This window comes from Piliocolobus tephrosceles, chromosome 14 (assembly GCF_002776525.5).
Source record: "Piliocolobus tephrosceles isolate RC106 chromosome 14, ASM277652v3, whole genome shotgun sequence".
Taxonomy (NCBI): Eukaryota; Metazoa; Chordata; class Mammalia; order Primates; family Cercopithecidae; genus Piliocolobus; species Piliocolobus tephrosceles.
Window position 1 is genome coordinate 87,357,269 of NC_045447.1, and position 20,428 is coordinate 87,377,696.

Below are 20,428 nucleotides of genomic sequence, written 5' to 3' on the forward strand. Positions count from 1 at the left end.
TTAACATCCCTCATTAGACAGATCAGTGAGATAGAAAATTAACAAGCATATTCAGAATTTGAAATCAGCTCTGGACCAAGCAGACCGAATAGGCATCTACAGAACTTTCCACTCCAAATCAGCAGAATATACATTCTTCTCAGCACCACATCACACTCATTTTCAAATTGACCACATAATTGGAAGTAAAACACTCCTCAGAAAATGCAAAAAAAAAAAAAATTGGAAATCATAACAGTCTGTCAGACCATAGTGCAGGCAAATTAGAACTCAGGATTAAGAAAGTCACTCAAAACTGCACAACTACATGGAAACTGAACAACCTGCTCCTGAATGACTACTGGGTAAATAATGCAATTAAGGCAGAAATAAATGAGTTATTTGAAACCAATAAGAACAAAGATGCAACATACCAGAATCTCTAGGACACAGCTAAAGCAGAATTTAGAGGGTAATTTATAGCACTAAATGCCCCCAGGAGAAGGCAGGATAGATCTAATATCAATACCCTAACATCACAAAAGAACTGGGGAACAAGAGCAAACAAATTCAAAGCTAGCAGAAGACAAGAAACAACTAAGATCAGAGAAGAACTGAAGGAGATAGAAACATGGAAAACTCTTCAAAAAATCAGTGAATCTAGGAGCAGGTTTTTTGAAAAGATCAACAAAGTAGACTGCTAGCGAGACTAATAAAGAAGAAAAAGAGAACAATCAAATAGACACAATGAAAAATAATAAAGGGGATATTGCCACTGAACCCATGGAAATACAAACTACCATTAGAGAATGCTATAAACACCTCCACACAAATAATCTAGAAAAACTAGAAGAAATGGGTAAATGGATACATTCCTAGACACATGCACCCTCCTGCTAGGGCAGGGGGAAAATGCCATCAGTCTTTTTGCTAAAATATAACAAGAATCACCTTTGCTCCAGTTCCCAACATGTTCCTCATTTCCATCTGAGACTACCTCAGCCTGGACTTTGTTGTCCATATAATTATCAGAATTTTGGGCAAAGCCATTCAACAATTCTCTAGGAAGTTCCAAACTTTCCCATATTTTCCTGTCTTCTGAGCCCCCCAAACTATTCCAACCTTTCCTGTTACCCAATCCAAAGTTGCTTCCACATTTTTGGGTATCTTTTCAGCAGTGCCCTACTCTACTGGTACCAATTTACTGCATTAGTCTGTTTTCACACTACTGGTAAAGACACACCCAAGACTGGGAAGAAAAATAAGTTTAGTGGACTTAACGGTTCCACATGACTGGGGAGGTTTCACAATCCTGGTGGAAGGCAAGGAGGAGCAAGTCACATCTTACATGGATGGCAGCAGGCAAAGAGAGAACTTGTGCATGAAAACTGCTTCTTATAAAATTATCAGGTCTCATGAGATTTATTCACTATCACAAGAACAGCACAGGAAAGACCTGCTCCCATGATTCAGTTATCTCCCACCGATTCCCTCCCAGAACAGGTGGGAATTATGGAAACTAACGATAATTTTTCTGTGGGGACACAGAGCCAAACCATATCATAAATTAAAACCTTAATTAAACAATGAAAGAAGGCAAAATTTAAAGAACAAATGGGAAAAATATTCATGAAGCAAAGGACTAGATGGCTAAGATTTCTTATAATCAGAAATCTTAGCCATCGATAAGAAAAGAACAAATTTAATTGAATGCAAATATCAATAAGCAATTTAGAAAAGAAAAAGCAATCATGCAATAATATGTGTGGTCTCATATGACATTATTTAAATAAAATATTCTTCTCACCAGTTTCTTTCAAGAAAAGATAAAATTTTATGTAAAGCTTCTTGTTTTTAAAATATTGACTAAATTATAAAAAAAAAGTTGGCCAAAAAAAAAAAAAAAAAAAAAAGGTACCTCTCTCAGCCTTGACTTTGTAAGCATGATTGAAAAAATTTGACGATGACTAGCTCCTTTATCAGACATCTAAGGATATCTTCTAGGCAGCACTGAAGAAGCTCTGCAGAATTTGGGAAGGCATACTTTGTGAGGATGACAGTTACTTTTTATGATTTACTTTCTTGAGACCACTATTAAATAGTACAGTGGAATTGTTCCTCCATTAATAGAACTTTCTGCAAAGTTTGAGATTACAACATTTGACATAGTGAATGAGTAAAATTTTTGGTAAATAATATGGTAAATAATAAAAGTAATTAAATTTCCTACTGTTCCCATATCTACATAATATATAGTTACTTTTCAGGAGAAAAATATGAAGATGTACTGGTATTTTTTTTTATCAGCTTTATTGAACTATAGTGTGCAAACAATAAAATTCACTTTAAAATGTATACTCCAAATTTTAAAAAATATATGTATTCTTATGTCAAAAGAAAGTGTGCATAACATTTCCATCACCCTAAAAGTTCCTTCCTGTCCTTTTACAGTTAATCTTCTCTTGCAGACCTTAACTCTAACAATCACTGATTTGCATTCTGTTACTATTGTTTTGTCTTTTTTTTATTATATAAATGGAATCATGAACTATGTTTTCATCTGTCTGCATTCTTTCCCTTATTATTATTTTGAGCAGCATCCATGTTTATAGTGTATTTCAATAGTATGATTGTTTGAAGACTAGCATGCCACTGTATGATTACACAATAATTTGTTCATTAATTCATCAGATAATGAGTGTTTGGGTTGTTTCCAGTTTTCGACTGTTAAGAATAAAACAACCGTGAAAGACTGCACGTAGGTCTTTATGTAGAAATATGTTTGTTTCTCTTGGGTAAATATCTAGGAGTGAAATTGTTAAGCTATTGGTCACTTGATTCAATGTTTAACTGTATAAGGAACTGGAATAGTTTTTGACGTAAATGTACAATTTTGCATTCCTGTCTGAAATGTATGAGAGTTTGAGCTGCTTCACATCCTCATCAGTACTTGATTTTATCTGTCTTTTTAACTTTAGCCATTTTAGTGGTGTAAAGTGGAATTTCACTGTGCTTTTAGTTTGCGTTTCCTTAATGTTTAGTGATAATGAACACTTTTTCTTGTTCTTATTTGCCATAAATATCTCTTCTTGAGTTAAGTGTCTGTTTCAATCTTTCACTTATTTGTTAACATTTGAGTTGATTACTTTTTAATTATTTATTTCTGAGAACTTTTTATTTATTCTGGATACAAGCTATCCGGTATATGTTTTACAAACATTTTCTCCCAGTTGGTATCATTTTCAGTTTCTTTAACAGTGCCTCTCAGGGAGCAAAACATTTTACTTTTGACAAAGATCTTTTATCACTTTTACTTTTTAAAATTATATATATATATATAGATAGATAGATAGATAGATACATAGATAGATAGATAGATATACACACACATATATATATGTGTAGAAACAGAGTTTCACTCTTGTTGCCCAGGCTGGAGTTCAATGGCATGATCTTGGCTCACTGCAACCTCTGCCTCCTGGGTTCAAGCGATTCTCCTGCCTCAGCCTCTTGATTAGCTGGGATTACAGGCATGCACCACCATGCCTGGCAAATTTTGTATTTTTAGTAGAGATGGGGTTTCTCCATGTTGGTCTGGCTGGTCTCAAACTCCTGACTTCAGGTGATCCATTCACCTCAGCCTCCCAAAGTGCTGGTATTACAGGCATGAGCCACCTTGCCTTGCAGATCTTTTATCACTTTTAAATAAACATTTTAATGGTTTATATATATTGCAGAAGTGGAAAGGTGGTGATTTTTTTCTTCCCCATCTTAAGGGTCACAGGCAATACTACTATAACAGAAGACAAGTTAACAAGAGAAAAACCAACAAATGTATTAATGTGCATAAGCCTGAGAGCCATGCAAAAAATATAAATACTCAAAGAAAGACCAGATGGTTGAGCTTTAAAAACCCTCTTAATGGGGGAAGGAAGTAGGGATGTGGAAGTAAATTATTTCTAGTGGAAATGGATGTTCCCAGGGAACGATGGTCTGGGAAGAAGTTTCTCTGAGCTTTGGGGAGATGGTGGTAAGGTTAGGGGTGGAAGTTTACTGTGAACAAAGATTATTTTATCATGCAGATAAAATGCCCCAGGTAATCTCCTGGAGCTGTTCTCAAAAGAATAGATAAAAGTTTGTTGGGGCTTGGTGAAGTCCTCCAATCTCTTCTTGAGTGGCTAATCTTTCCTGTTTATTTGATGAGATTACAGGGATGGGGAGTTAAGACATTTCCATTTGTTTTGAAAAGAAATTTTCTGCCAAGCATGGTGGCTCGTGACTGTAATCCCAGCTGTTTGGAAAGCTGTAGGACTGCTTAAGACCAGGAGCTTGAAACCAGCGTAGGTAACATAGCTACATCCTATCACCACAGAAATCAAAGATAAAAAAAATTGCATGGTGTAGCGGTGTGCACCTGTAGTCTCAGCTGCTTGGAAGACTGAGGTGGGATGATTGCTTGAACCCAGGAATTTGGGGCTGCATTGAGCTGTGATTACAACACTGTACTCCAACCTGGGCAACAGCACAAGACCCTGTCTCTCAAAAAAAAGAAGAAGAAGAAAGAGAAAGAAAAAAAGAAGGAAAGAAAGAAAAAGGAAGAAAGAGAAAGAAAAGAAAGAAAGAAAGGGAAAGGAAAAAGAAGAAGGAAAGAGAAAGGGAGGGAGGAAGGAAGGAAGATTTTCTTAGTCAAATATGGAAATTTCAGAGAGAGTCACTCTCAGAGCTTCAGGAAAGAAAGAATGTCTCAGAAACAGGGAGGTGGGAGAGGGTCAGAGGGAGATCTTGAGGCTGCTGCTTTCATTCACTATATCAAAATGTCGTATTTCAGGGTATTGTTTTTTGAGCCCAGCATTATACACACAAATGCGTATATATGTATATGTGTGTGTGTGTGTGTATGTGTATATAAATTTATATCCGGTATGGTAAAATATTGGATGAAGAAAAATAGTAATTGTTATCTCAGATTTAATATTATAGGTTATTCTATTGTTAAAACTTTGTCAATTGTAAGAATATTTTATATTTGCTTAAAAGTTGTTTTTTTGTTGTTGTTTTTTTGTTTTTTTTGAGATTGAGTCTTGCTCTGTCACCCAGGTTAGAGTGTAGTGGCGTGATTTTGGCTTATTGCAACCTCTGCCTCCTGGGTTCATGCCATTCTCCTGCCTCAGCTTCCTGAGTAGCTGGGACTACAGGCGCCCACCACCAGGCCTGGTTAATTTTTTGTATTTTGAGTGGAGATGGAGTTTCACCGTGGTCTTGATCTCCTGACCTCGTGATCTGCATGCCTCAGCCTCCCAAAGTGCTGGGATTACAGGCGTGAGCCACTGCACCTGGCCAAATGTATTTTTGAAAGGCCCCTTCTGAAAATGGACAGTGTATACCACTTCACACCATTTCTCTAAAGAAAATGTATAAATGGCTAGTAAGTACATGGAAAGATGCTCAACATCACTAATCATTAGAAAAGTGGAAGCGGGTGGATCACCTGAAGTCAGGAATTCAAGACCAGCCTGGCCAACATGATGAAACCCCATCTCTACTAAAAATACAAAAAATTAGCTGGACATGGTGGCACATGCCTGTAATCCTAGCTACCCAGGAGGCTGAGGCAGGAAAATCTCTTGAACCCAGGAGGTGGAGGTTTCAGTGAGCTGAGATTGCACCACTGCACTCCAGTCCAGGCGACAGAGCGAGACTCCATTTCGGAAGAAAAAAAAAGGAAAGTGGAAATTACATTTACTACTTTTCATCAAGTAAGATAGCTATTATTAAGAAAACAAAAAAGAAATAACTCTTTGAGAGGATGTGGTGAAATTAGAATTGTGTCTTGCTGGTAGGAGCATAAAATGCTACAGCCACTATAGAGAAAGTAATACGGTTCTTGGAAAAATTAATAATAGTATTACCATATGATAAGCAATTATACATCCAGATATATACCCTCCAAAATGAAAGTAAGGACTCAGATATTTTTATATCCATGCTCACAGAAGTCTTATTCCTAGTAGCTAGAACACGGAAACAAGTGTCAATTAACAGATGACAGGTATATACCTAAAGTAGAATATGACTGAGCCTTAAAAGAAGGAATGAAATTTTTAAATATAATGTAAGAGGGATGGACCTAGAAAACATATGCTTATGCAAATAAGCCAGACACTAAAGGAAAAATACTGTATAATTCCACTCAAATAAGGTACATAGAGTAGGCAAATTCATAGAGACAGAAAGTAGAAGAGAAGTTACTAGGGGGAGTGGGTAGGACTGAGGTTATTGCTTAATGGGTATGGAGTTACTGTTGGAGATAAGTTTTAGGTACAAATGGTAGTGATGGTAACACAACACTGTGGCTATATCTAATGCCACTAGCAAATGGTTAAGGCACACTCAGGAGTGATCAAAACAAGTATTGTATAAATTTTACCATAATAAAAAAGTTCCAAACAAAGTATCCAACAATGAGATGCTTTCTGTTTGCCCATTAGATTAAAAATTAAGGAGAAAAAAGCGAGAAGGAGAAACAGGAGAACAAGAACTGGTGATGTTAAAGGGTAACAGGTATGCCCACACACTCTTAGTGTCAGTACAATTGCATATATCTTTCTTGGGCAGTATTTAGAAATATCTATCAAAATGTTAAATGTATATAACTTCTGACATAATCATTACATTGTTAAAGGTCTGTACTATAGAAATAGTCACACAGGTATGCAAATATGCAGATAAATATTGAGAGAGAAATACTCATTATAGAATTCTTTTAATACTGAAAATGTACTGAATACTGAAATAATCTAAAGTTAATAGAGGACTATGAAGTAAATGTTGGTATGGTCACATAGTAGAATACTAAGAGAAATTGATTAGCTTTTAGCTTAACCCTAATATGTATATCTAAACATTTAGGGATAACTACTAAAAATAGAAAAAGAATGTAAGTTTTCCAAACCGGTAGCAAGAAAAGGGAAGAAAAGAAATCATTCCACAAAAGACAAGAAAAAGAGGAAGTTTTCTTCCTTTTTTTAAAAATACAAACTAATATTATTAAAATAAATTCAAATATATCAGTAATTTTAATGTTAACGATCAAAATAAAAATGGGCAATGTACAAATACATTTGTATTTTAGTTTTTTTTTTTTTTTTTTTTACAATTTCTCTTTTGTCTTTATTTTTATTATTATACTTTAAGTTCTAGGATACATGTGCACAACGTGCAGGTTTGTTACATATGTATACATGTGCCATGTTAATTTGCTGCACCCATTAACTTGTCATTTACATTGGTATTTCTCCCAGTGCTAGCCCTTCCGCTTCTCTCCACCCCATGACAGGCCCCAGTGTGTGATGTTCCCTACCCTGCATCCAAGTGTTCTCACTGTTCAACTCCCACCCATGAGTGAGAACATACAGTGTTTGTTTTTTCTGTCCTTGCGATAGTTTGCTCCTAGTTCTTTCCATTCCAACACAATTACTCTCTATTGTTGTGTAACTTTTGGAGTTGTAATAATTTAAATTTAGTGTTCTATGTAGAATACAGATGTAGCAGAAATTTCTGCTGAACTTTTTCTCCTAGTGCAAATTTTGAGTATCACTCCCAATTTATCTTTGCTATTGACTGAATCTATGTTCTTCAGCAAATTATTTAATATCTTGGTACATATGATTCCATCTGTAAAATGGGGATAATAATACAGGCCTATTTAATTATTCAGTTCTCTAAAAGTTGTAACACATATCTAGTGGTATGTTTTAAGGTTTGAACCTAGTGGTATGTTTTAAGACTAGCCAAAAGTTGTACAGCAATAGAGAGTAATTGTGTTGGAATGGAAAGAACTAGAGTTACTTAAAGCCCAGCTATGCATTCGTCATCTTACTATGTGTCCTTAGACATATTCCATCACTTTTTAGAACCTTCTCTTCCTGCATGTACACTAGGCATAATATATACTTCATGGGTATTTGGGAAGATTGTTTACAGAGAATGAAAGGTAGCTAGCACAGTATCTCCTTCATTTATCAATAGAATAAGAATATTTCTATAAAATTATGACTAAAATTTACTATTGGTATATGGACACAATCCAAATTAGTAAGTTCACTAATAGGGCTGTCCAATTTATAGTGGGTGCCCATGGTTCTTTTTTTTTGGGCATAGCATGCATTTTCAAACACTGCCTTCAGTTTTATAATAGAAAAGTTTAGTATTACTTGGGTGAACATGAGATGTATTATCTTTAGCAATTAGATTTACAAGATTGTTTGCTATTGGCATCATTCCTTGAAAATAATTAAGGTGATAAAACACCCATTTGGATGTACTAGTAATAAGTTGGGAGGATTAGATATATAGTTGAACTGGGATTAGGGGGTTTTATCTCATTCTGTGTATATTATAGTACCTAGCATATTTTTGATACTGAATGAATATTAATAATGAGAACTGTAATAATTTCAATTTAGTGTTCTATGTAGAATAACAGATGTAGCAGAAATTTCTGCTGAACTTTTTCTCCTAATGCAAAATTTGAGTGTCCCAATTTATCCCTGCTATTGGCTGAATCTATGTTCTTCAGCAAATTATTTAATATCTCTGTATCTATGATTCCATCTATAAAATGGGGATAATAATATGGATCTATTTAATTATTCAGTTCTCCAAAATGCTGATACACTTTATTCAAGTTAATTAAATAAAAGGTACTTCAAGTTCAGTCTATTATTAAATGTATTTATATGATTTTGTGCAGTATGACCAACCAATTATACAGACACCAAACTGAACACAGAGGACAAAGATAAAATGAGTTCAAGATGTCTGTCTATTGCAGGCTAGCAATAGAGTTATAAGTTTTTATTAACATAGTACATAATAGATAATTCCAAGTTGCTAGATAGGAGGATTTAAATAAGAAAATACTTCAAGATTATCCTTTTCTTGGTACAGTTTAAGTTTAGCTAAAATGCTTTGCTTTAACATTTACATGTTTTACATGTATATTGATATAGTTTTCATATATTACAATATTTATTAAAACTAATATATTAATAATAGTGATACATTGATAAATGTTATATTTGTTTCATTTTAAAATACTACTTTGAAATAAAATGTCTACCATAGATACAAAACACAGTAGAATTAATAAAAGTGTTTTTCATCTTAAAACTGAAAATTAAAATGATGATTGAACTAGTATTTATTATATGTCAGACACTGTGTTAGGCAGTTTAAACATATTACTTGTAATTCTTAGAAAAATATGCTGTGAAGTAGGAATTTATAATTTAAATAAAGTCATTTGCCCCAAGTCACATAGCCAGTGATACAAGCCAACTTTTTTGATCTTTGTGAATCCAGCCTAGGCTCATTCTTTAAAATATTCTTCAAGTAATATCACTTTTTCTTCTATTTTTTTTACCTAACATATCTCCTCACTAATGCAGATACCCTCTCCACTTGTTTCTCTCTCTTTTTTGATATACACCTTTCCTCAGGGGAAAATCTTTCCCAGTATGTCCAGTTTTGTGCCACCTTGCCATTCTTTGATTCCTCCCAGCCTTTCGTTTTTAATTTGCATGGCAGATACAGCAAGTTATGTCCCAGTATCCACTTTTTTCTTTGATAAAGGAACCTATAAAATTTAACTGGTCATTAAAGATGTTATATCCCAGCTTTGCTTGCATTGGTTGTATTTATATGACAAAATTCTGATTTACCATAGAAGGCAGAAGAATCTTGTCACATTTGTCTTAAACTCACCGAAAGAGAAAGCATTGTATGTTCTTTACCTTAATCTGTTTTGGCATTGTGTTTCCTGTGAAGTTGATACTGCACCATTACAGTAAGGCCACAGATAATGCAGCAACAGGATAGAAGAAACTTGGGTTTCTGACACTGTGGGGCACATATTAGTGCTGGCAAGGCTGTCTTTACAACTTGTGGGGCCGAGTGCAAAATGAAAACGTGGGATCCTCTTGTTATAAAGCAAGGGAAAACAGGGAAAATGTCATTAGACGTACATAAATGCAAAACTTTTTCCTTTCTTCCTTCGTCTCTCTGTAGACCTGTTATGACGTTTTTTTCTTATTTAATGTGATTCTAAGTAAAAAAAAAAAAAACTAGTAAATTATTTGCATGAATTTTAGTGTTTATTTTTGTATTGTTTAGAATGCCAGTTTTAAATGAAAATATAAGAGAATTTAATTTATATGCATAATTACTGAAATTATACAATTTGTATTTAATATCTTATGCATCTTCATGCCAAAATAGTGCAAATGTCAAATATAACTAACACAATAATTTTTATTTCACTTCCAGGTAAGTTCACACTGTGCCAACACTATCCACATTGGCTTACTGATGAGTAAGGAGCAACTGAAAGGAAAAGGAACTCTAGCTTGCCATGTCTTTCCTTTTCTTTTATACCATCCTTATCAGTGTAAATGATAGCTAATACAGGTAAGTAACCTGTGTAAGAAAGAATTCGATAGGGTTCCTTGGTAGTTTGCATATTTTAGAATGTCCTTGCCTTTTTTTTTTTTTTCACATTTGAAGCAAGTTCTGCTTTGAGCAGAAAGTGTGACCTCTGATGTGTTAAGTACCCCACCAAGTCTTAGAGATAACACTCTTATGTTGTACTTGCTTTGAGTTTCACTGGACTTAAACATACAGTAGATTTGCTTGGATTCTATGCTTATTAGACACATGAAGGTTATACACAAATGACACAAGGAATTGCAGGCAGTGCATGGATCTCCTTGTCTTATCCACATCTGCCATTTTCCCCTTGGACTTCATGTACCAAACATAAATTCAAGGAATTTATATTCGGTACATATAATATGAATTTTAATATGGCTCCTGAAGAGTATGAAACTAAGCAGGACCTTGTGTGACCGCCCAGGCCACATGCCCATCAAGCTGGCTGACACTGATTCTAGTTGCTCTCTCAGACTTTTACATTTCAGACTCTGTTTAAAGCTCTATTATTTGAGGTCTTCTGTCAAACAGAGCTGAAAGGTTTTAGTTAGACGAAGCACTCACCTTAGATTATGACATATAATAAAGGCTCAATAACAATTGTAGTTATTATTAATAGTAGTGGTATTAATTATTCCTATTTATAAAACATTCTCTTTCTCATGAATACCCTTTGTTTATAGCTATTTTAGTGTTGTCAGCTATTTTAATTGCATACTCAAATGATGCACCAAAGTTCCATATGGATAAACTTACTTCTTGAACATAGGTTGACTGGAAAAATCCAATTCAAAACAACTGCATTGCTTTTTCATGAGATTTAGCCTAAACCTCAAGGCAAAAACAAAATCATTTGTTTTGAATCCTTGTGACCAAAAACTGTTTTCACAATAAAAGTGTTTTTACAGTTCTGTTCTCATCAGTTTGAACCAATTACCTCATGTAGACCAAGATTAGAAGAGTTACTGTCGACATTACATTTGTTAGGAAAATGGCATTAAATTTGGTAGGAAGAGCTCACCAGCCTTTTTGCTAAGTATTAGAGTAGATGGGATTGATGGCTTTGCTTAGTTGGAATACTGGGTACAAGACAGGGCACCAAATATGGTAGCAAGCATGATTAAGAGGGAAGTAGGTTAAAGGAGTCACACAGACTTATTCACTCTAAGATAAAAATAGTGAATTTATAATTCTAGAATTAAATAATTAGTACTAAATGGAGGAACAGAAATTCAGAAAAGATACAAGAGAGTTAATCTAAATTGTAGCGGTCAATTTCGTAGACTCTATAAGAAATGTTGACAAATTCTATTCTCCTTTATTTGTCTGAGTTCTTTAAGAGGGGAAAACAAGTATTATATTGTCCCCCTGATGCTTAGCACAGTGACTTGCACCCAGTTGGCACTTCTTAGATGTTTGTTTTATTCTTTGCATAGGAAAATGCAAGACAAGATCAGGCAAAAATGAAATGAATTGAGAACATACTGACACCCTCAAATAGCTGTCAAGGATTTAGAGGCCATGTCTTAAATGGTTTGGACATCTGGTGAAGTAATACAAAAATAGAAACCCCAGTAGGGTTTTTTGAAACTGAAGTAGAAAGCAAGAGATCTAGAAGCAGCCCTTGAAATCCCTGTAGGAACATAATAAAGAAAAGACTTTAAATAGAAGCCTTGAACAGAAAACTTCATATGCTACAGGAGTTTAAAAAGGTGGAAGGAGTTTGTACCTCTGATAATACGATGAAGGTCTTTATTCTATATAGATATAGGAATTACAAGATTCATAAGAATAAGTACTCACTTGAAAATGTATGCAGTCAAACCCTGACCATTTAGAAACTATTTTCTGCATCTTCCTTCAGTATTTTTACATTTATCTATGGGTAGAATTTTCTACTTAAGTAAGACCTGTAACACTCTATTCTTTAGGCATTTCAGAAAGTAACAGTTTATTGAAAAAAATCTGAAAATACAAATAATATATATTAACCAGTACTATGCATTATATAGATACAAATTAATTCACAAAAATGATAATTACAATGATACCTGCACAAAGTTTTCAAACTAATAAATTTGGCACGGAATGTAAATATAATGATGAGACTTATTAAGTCTTAGTCCTAATTTACCTTTTTACAGCTCTTGTTTTGCCACAAATCTTTTAAATAAATGTTTTAAACAAAAACTATAAATGCTATATTTTAAGGAACTAAGGTGTTCTTAGAATTCAATTCTAGTCCATTTAAAATCATGAAGCATAATATGCTTTAATTTCAGTGATAATAATTAGCAAAGGTGTTCTGCTTGTTATTTCTCATGCCTGAAAATCTAAAGCAAAAACGAAAAACAAAAACATCTGAAGTGTCAACAATTTGGTTAAAAACTAAGCAAAGGACCTAAATAACAATTTCTCTACATTCCTCAGCAAATAAATGCAGAGAAAGTTTGAAACTCACTGACCCATCCAGGACATTCCTACTAATTCAGTTCTATTTTTATTTCAGATATTACTATCTTTTCTTTTTATATTTTGTCACATCTTTGGTATCTTTGAGTTCCCAGTGCCTCCCAAACAGTGAGATGTGAAACCTTGTGAGGCTGTTTGACAATGGACTATTGAACCGGAAAGAGAAAGTTTTACTGTTTTCTCCTATGATGACATCCTCATCTTTTAGTGACTTTGTGTTCTGTTTACATAGGGGTTTTGACAAATGTACCTTCTGAGGACAAGGAACTCAATGTGCTTTCTCAGCCGTCTAATCAGCCAGGCATCTGTACACATGAAAGCAGAGCTGGCATTACAGTTAATGATCAAGCTCCCTGAGGTGAAGAGTGACTAGAAGATAGTTTTTCAATGACATTTATCCATTTTTAAAAAATTCTACAAATATTTGTGGAAAATATGGAGTGAAAAGTTTACCAATCACAGGAGATACAGTATATTTTTTTTATTTAGCTTAGGTTGCTGTAACAAATAATGTTAGACAAACTGGTTTAAATGATGAACATTTATTCTCGCAGCTCTGGAGGCTAGGAAGTCCAAGATCAAGGTGCCTATAGATCTGATGTCAGGGAAGGGCACTCCCCCTGGTTTGAAGTCAGCTGTCTGCTTATTATATCCTCTTATGGCAGAGAGTAGAGAGCCATCACCTCTCTCATATATCAACTTTATTTACTTTTAATGCATCTTATAACTGAAAATCTGTACTCTTTTGCCAACATTCCTTTAATACCTGGTAACCACCCTGCTACTCTCTCCTTCTATGAGTTCAACTTTTTTAGATTCCAAGCATAAGTGAGCTCTTGAAATACTTGCTTTTGTGTGTCTGGCTTATTATACATAACAACAATGTCCTCGAGGTTCACCCATGTTGTTGCAAATGGCAGGTTTTTCTTCTAAGGCTGAACAATATTCCATTGTATATATATGACATTTTCTTTATCCATTCATCCATTGAAGGATCCTTATATTGTTTCTACAATTCGTCTATTGTGAATAATGCTGCAGTGAACATGGTAGTGCAGATATCTCTTACAGATAGTGATTTCTTTGGATATACACCCAGAAGTGGGATTTCTGGGTCATATGGTAGTTCTATTTTTCACTTTTTGAGGAAGCTCCATATTGTTTTCTATAATAGTTGTAACCAATTGACATTCCCACTAACAGTTTTCAAGGATTCCCTTTTCTCTACATCTTTGCCAACACTTTCTGTTATTAGGCTTTTTGTTAATAGTCATCTAACAGGTGTGGGGTGATAACCCATTGTTTTGATTTGTATTTCCCTGATGATTAGTAATGTTGAGCATTTTTTCATATACGAGTTGGCTATTTGTAAGTCTTCTTGGGAAAAATGTTTCTTTAGATTCTTTACTTATTTTTTAATTGGGTTATTTGTCTGTGTGTATGTGTGTTTCTTTTTTTGATATTTAGTTTCTTAGGTATTTTGGATATTAACCCCTTATTGGATATATGGTTTCATTATATTATTTACTTTGCTTTGCTGAAACTGTTCAGTTCGGTAAAATCCTACTTGTTTATTTGCAATTTTATTGCCTATGCTTTGGTGTAGTATCCAAAAACCATAGACCAGTGGCAAGGAGTTTTTCTTCTATTTGGGGGTGGGGGGGAGTTTTATTGGTTTCAGGTCTACATGTAAGTCTTTAATCCACCTTGAGTTGATTTTTGTATATGGTTTAAGATAAAGATATAATTTCTTTCTTTCCTTTTTTTGCATGTGAATATCCAGTTTTCCTAACAATTTATTGAAGAGAGGATTTTTTTTTCCTGGTTGTGTGTTCTTGACAGTTTTGTCAAAAAAATGTTGATCATATATGTATGAGTTTGTTTCAGTAATTTCTATTCTGTTTCCTTTGTCTTCATGTCTGTTTTTATGCCAGTAGCATACTGTTTTAATTATTATAGCCTTCTGATATAATTTGATACCAGAAAGTATGATGCCTCCAGTTTTGTTCTTCTTGCCCAAAATTACTTTAGCTTTTTGGGGTTTTCTATGGTGCCATATAAATTTTAGGATTGTTTTTCTATATCTGTGAAAAATACTGACATTTTGATAGGGATTGCACTGAATCTGTAGATAGGTTTAGGCAGTGTGGACATTTCAACAATGTTAATTTTACTATTCCATGAACAGAGGATGTCTTTCCATTTGTTAGTTTCTCCTTCAGTTTTTTTCATCAGTGTTTTATAGTTTTCCATGTACATATCTTTCACCTCCTTGGTTAAACTGATTACTAAGGATTTTATTCATTTTGATGTTATTTGTAAATGAAATAATTTTCTTAATTTATTTTTTCTATAATTGGTTGTTAGTGTATAGAAATGCCACTGATTTCTATATGTTGATCTTGTATCCTGAACTTTACTTAATTCAACTATTAGTCCAGAAAGATTTTTGGTGAAGTCTTTATGGTTTTCTAGATTATGCCATCTGCAAAAGAGACAATTTTACTTATTTTTCAATTTGTATGCCTTTTGTTTCTGTTTCTTACCTGATTTATCTGCCTAGAACTTCTAGTGCTGTGTTGGATGTTAGCTGTGGGCTTGTCGTCTGTGGCCTTTATTGTGCTGAGGTACCTTTCTATACTTAATTTGTTGAGAGTTTTAATTATGAAAGGATGCTGAATTTCATCAAATGATTTTCTACATCTAATGAGATGATCATACACTTTTTGTCCTTCGTTCTGTTAATGTGATGTATCACATTTATTTATTTGCACATGTTGAATCATAAATCTCATTTGAGCATGGTGTATAAGTTTTTAATGTGTTGTTGAATTTGATTTGCTAGTGTTTTGTTGAGGATATTTACATCTATGCTTATCATAGATGAACTGTAATTTTCTTTTCTTGTAGTGTCTTGTTTGGTAAAAGCATCAGGGTAATGTTGACCTTGCAAAATCAGTTTGAAATTGTTCCATGTTTTTCTACTTTTTGGAAGAGTTTCACAATTGATGTTTGTTATTTAAATGTTTGGTAGAATTCAGCAGTACAGCCATTAGGCCCTCAGCTTTTCTTTGATGAGAGACTTTTATTAATGATTCAATCTCCTTACTCCTTATTGATCTGTTCAGATTTTCCATTTCTTCATGATTCAGTTTTGGAAAGTGTTTTTTTTGTTGTTGTTTTGTTTTTAAGAATACGTTTCTTCTAGGCTATTCAATTTGTTAGAATATAGTCGTTCATAGTTGTCTCTTACGATCCTTTATATTTATCTGATATCAGTTGTCAGGTCTTCTGTTTCATTTATAGTTTTATTTACTTGAGTGTTATTCTCTTTGTCTAATCAAAGGTTTGTTAAGTTTATCTTTTCAAAACCAACTCTTAGTTTCATTAATCTTCTAATTGTGTTTCTAGTGTGTATGTCATTTATTTCTGCTGTGATCTTTGTTATTTTCCTTTCTTCTACTAACTTTAGGCTTGGTTTTCTCTCCCTCTTTTTTTTCCCCCCAATTTTTCGATGTGTAAAGTGAAGTTGTTTATTTGAGATCTTTTTAATTTTTTTAAAGAAGTAGGTATTTATTACTATAAACTTCCCTCCTAAAACTGCCTTTGCTGCATCTTAAAAGTTTTGGTATGTGTATTTACGTTTTCATTTGTTTCAAGATATTTTCATTTCTCTTTCAGTTTCTTCTTTGACCCGTTGGTTGTCCCAGGAGTGTGTTAATTTCCACGTAATTTTTCCAAAATTCATTTATTTCTGATTTCATACCATTGTGGTTGAAAAATATGCTTGATGCCATTTTAATTTTCTTATGTTTGTTAAGGCTATTTTGTGGCCTAACATATTATCTAATCTGGAGAATATTCCATGTGCACTTGTAAATAATGTCCATTTTGCTGCTTTTGGATGGAATATTCTGTATGTGTCTGTTAAGTTCCTTTGACATAAAGTGTATTTTAGGACCTATATTTTCTTCTTGATTTTCTGCCTGGATGATCTATCCATTGCTGAAAATGGGGGCATTAAAGTCCTGTACTATTATTGTATTGATACAATAATAGTATCGAAGTGGGGTATTAAAGTTCTCTACTATTATTGTGTATTTCTCCCTTCAGATCTCTTCATATATGCTTTATATATTTAAATGCTTTGATATTAGGTGCATATATATTACCAACTGTTATATTCCCTTGATGAATTGACCCTGTTATCATTATATCCTGAGATTCATTGTCTATGTTTACAAGTTTTAACTTAAAATGTATTTTGTCTAATATGTTTAGCCACTTCGGCTGTTTTTTGGTTACCAATTTCATGACACATCTTTTTCCATCCCTTCACTGTCAGTCTTCAATGTGTCCTTAAAGATGAAGTGAGTCTTTTTAAAGCAGGACTTAGCTGGATCTTGTTTTATACAGCAGCCAGCCACTGTACATTTTTAGATTGGATAATATAATCAATTTATGAGATTAATCTATTAATCTTGTGTCTCTTCTAATAAGAGCACCGATTCCATTTATGAGACCTCTGCCCTTAAGACCTAGTTACTTCCCAAAAGCTCCACCTCCAGATACCATCACATTGGGTATTTAGACTTCCACCTATGAATTTTCGGAGACGCAAATAGTCTGTTGATAGACCACACAACATTTTCATTAAAAGTATTCTATCAAGGCCTCAGTGTTAGAATAAGAAACAATATATTGTCTAGTCTTTAGATCTTTAATTTTTAATCACAGTGGTTATACCCATTGTGGCCATATGCAAGCAAAAAGCAAACAAACCAAAAAGAAGACTGTTTACTATTTTTTATAATGCCTTTGAACATTCCTAAAGTAGTCATTCAAATATTTGAATCTCTGGTTTGAGAAATAAAGGAGAAATGTTTGTCATGTTTTTTAAAGAATGAATTTATTTAACACGCTCATTGAATATTTATGATGTGCAGAGTTTCCTGCTGGGTACTCTGGGGAAGGTACACTGTGAATAATACTTACTCTCTTAGGAAATTTAATTTCAGTTGGAAGAAGACAGGGCCACAACAATCCAACATACAGTATAAAAGTTCACAAAAGCATATATAATTTGAGACAATATGAATTCAGAGAAATAGAAAACTCTTAGAAATTTTAATTTATACATTTAAATACTTTACTCAGAAGTATGGTTTTCATTTGACTGAATGGGTAAGTGAATTTGTGCTATATTCCCAGTGAAGTGAATGGTAACAGCAAAGATAAGAACGTCTGAGTGGGAAGGAAATTTATTATAGTGCACAATGACTGTGTGCACTGATTCCATTTAAATCATCTTGTACAATGAAAGAAATTCTCTTCATTTTATTACACACCTTTATTATGTGCAAACTATTGCACTATAAATACATGCAAGACTCAATTCATGCCCTCAAACAGCATCTTTTATTGTAACTTTTGACCCCAATAAATGTTTCATCTCAAATATATTTTTTTAATTCTTAAGGTTCTTAGAGGATACAGTCAAATTAAAAACAAAAAGGATTAAAGTATGGCAGAAGACAAGCTGTATGGAGAAATATGGATTTAGGGATCTAAGACCTTCTCAGAAAGTAAAGTTGATTTAAGCTTACAGTCTCAAAGTTTGAGAGCAGTCAAAGAGAGGGAAAGATCCATGCCTAAGAAACTACACTAGGTTTTTTAAAGTTTTTTTTTCTCCCCTTCTAAGTTCTCAGCTGAAGTCTGTGTAATGTTCCTGTCTCTATTGCCCTGTATTATTAAAGCTCAGACTTTCTATCTATGAAGAATTGGCTGGTGAGGAAATTAGAAATAGAGGTGGAATTAAAGTCATCTCCCTTGGAGATCATATTGTTGGCATTAATTGGGGATAGCAGACTAACTACAAAGTACCTTGTAACGGCCCAGAAAAAGAAACAGAAAAAAATTTTTCCCCTGGAAGAAAAATGACACCTTTTTTTTTTTTTTTTTTTTTTTTTTTTTTTTTTTTAAGAACAAGCGCATAGTGACTGTCAGTTTCCCCAGATATTTTCATCTCTGGCAACTCTTTCAATACTGTTCTATAAAATTGTTCTCATCTTCAAAATTACTAAAATGTGAACAATAGAGAAATAACTAGGCATTTACTTTTTTACTGATTAATTTAAAATAATTATATATTTATTTATAAAAATGTGCTGCTCAACTAATTTTTTAATTACACAAATCTATCTGTTCCTTCATATATATTGAAATGGTTGTTTAGAATTTTTCTATTTTTTACTTAACTTTGACATTTGCTGAATTCAGAAGTGGTAAGGATCTGTTTGACATAATAATGCAAAATTTGATTATTTCCTTCAAGTTCTTAGATGCAAAAACAGAATAAAAGTTCAAAGTCAACTAATCAGCCTGATTACTGGCACTTAGACTTGTGTCCCTCACTTCTAGGAGGATATATTGCTATTGCCCTCTTAGACATGAGTTAAGAACTGTGAATTATTTAAATTATTTATTTGTTTACTCATTTTTTTCTGTCACTCAAATAACCAAGAAATTAAACATGAGTTTAAGTTAACTTTTTGGATTGTAGTAATTCCTTCTAGGTTGCCAGTAAATCATTTTTCTTACTCACTAATTAATGATAGAAAAAAAGTATCGTGGACATCAGAGCCCTCAGATACCATGCCATTAACCAGGGATTCTATCCTAAAACAAGGCCAAAAAGAATTAAAGCTGAAGAAAAATCTCTTCCAGAACAGAGAAATGGGTGGATAGCAGGACTGATGAGATAGGGGCCAACTCCATTCTGTCAGTGAGCACACAAGTCAGCCCCATCTCCCAGTCTTCCTTCATCTAGTAGAAGTAATGAGATAAGTTCTCACTAATTGAGAGCAGAAGTGAAGTGTTACTTCTGGGCCTAGAGCAAGGGTCTGCCCAAAGTCTATTGCGTAAGCTGAGAATGTTTTCTATTGTGTATGGTCAGTGAGTTGAGACTTTTTTTTTTTTTTGAGACACAGTCTCACTCTGTCGCGGCCCAGGTTGGAGTGCAGTGGCATGATCTCGGCTCACTGCAACCTCCTCCTCCCAGGCTCAAGCAATTCTCCTGCCTCAGCCTCCCGAGTAGCTGGGATTACAGGTGTGTGCCACCACGCTTTGCTAATTTTTGTATTTTTAGTAGAGACAGGGTTTCACCATGTTGGCCTGGCTGGTCTCGAACTCCTGACCTCAGGTAATCTTGTCCGCCTTGGCCTCCCAAAGTGGTGAAATTACAGGCGTGAGCCACCGTGCCAGGCCTAGAATTTTAACCTTTTCAAAGGGTTGAAAAAATTTCTTAGACATAATATATTAAATATATATATCAATATGTATATACGTATGTGCATATACACATATACATCAGAAATAATACATAACTCACAAAGTCTAAATTTATTATTATTAACATTATTTTGAAACAGAGTATCTATCACTCTGTTGCCCAGGCTGGAGTGCAGTGATGCTATCTAGGCCCACTGCA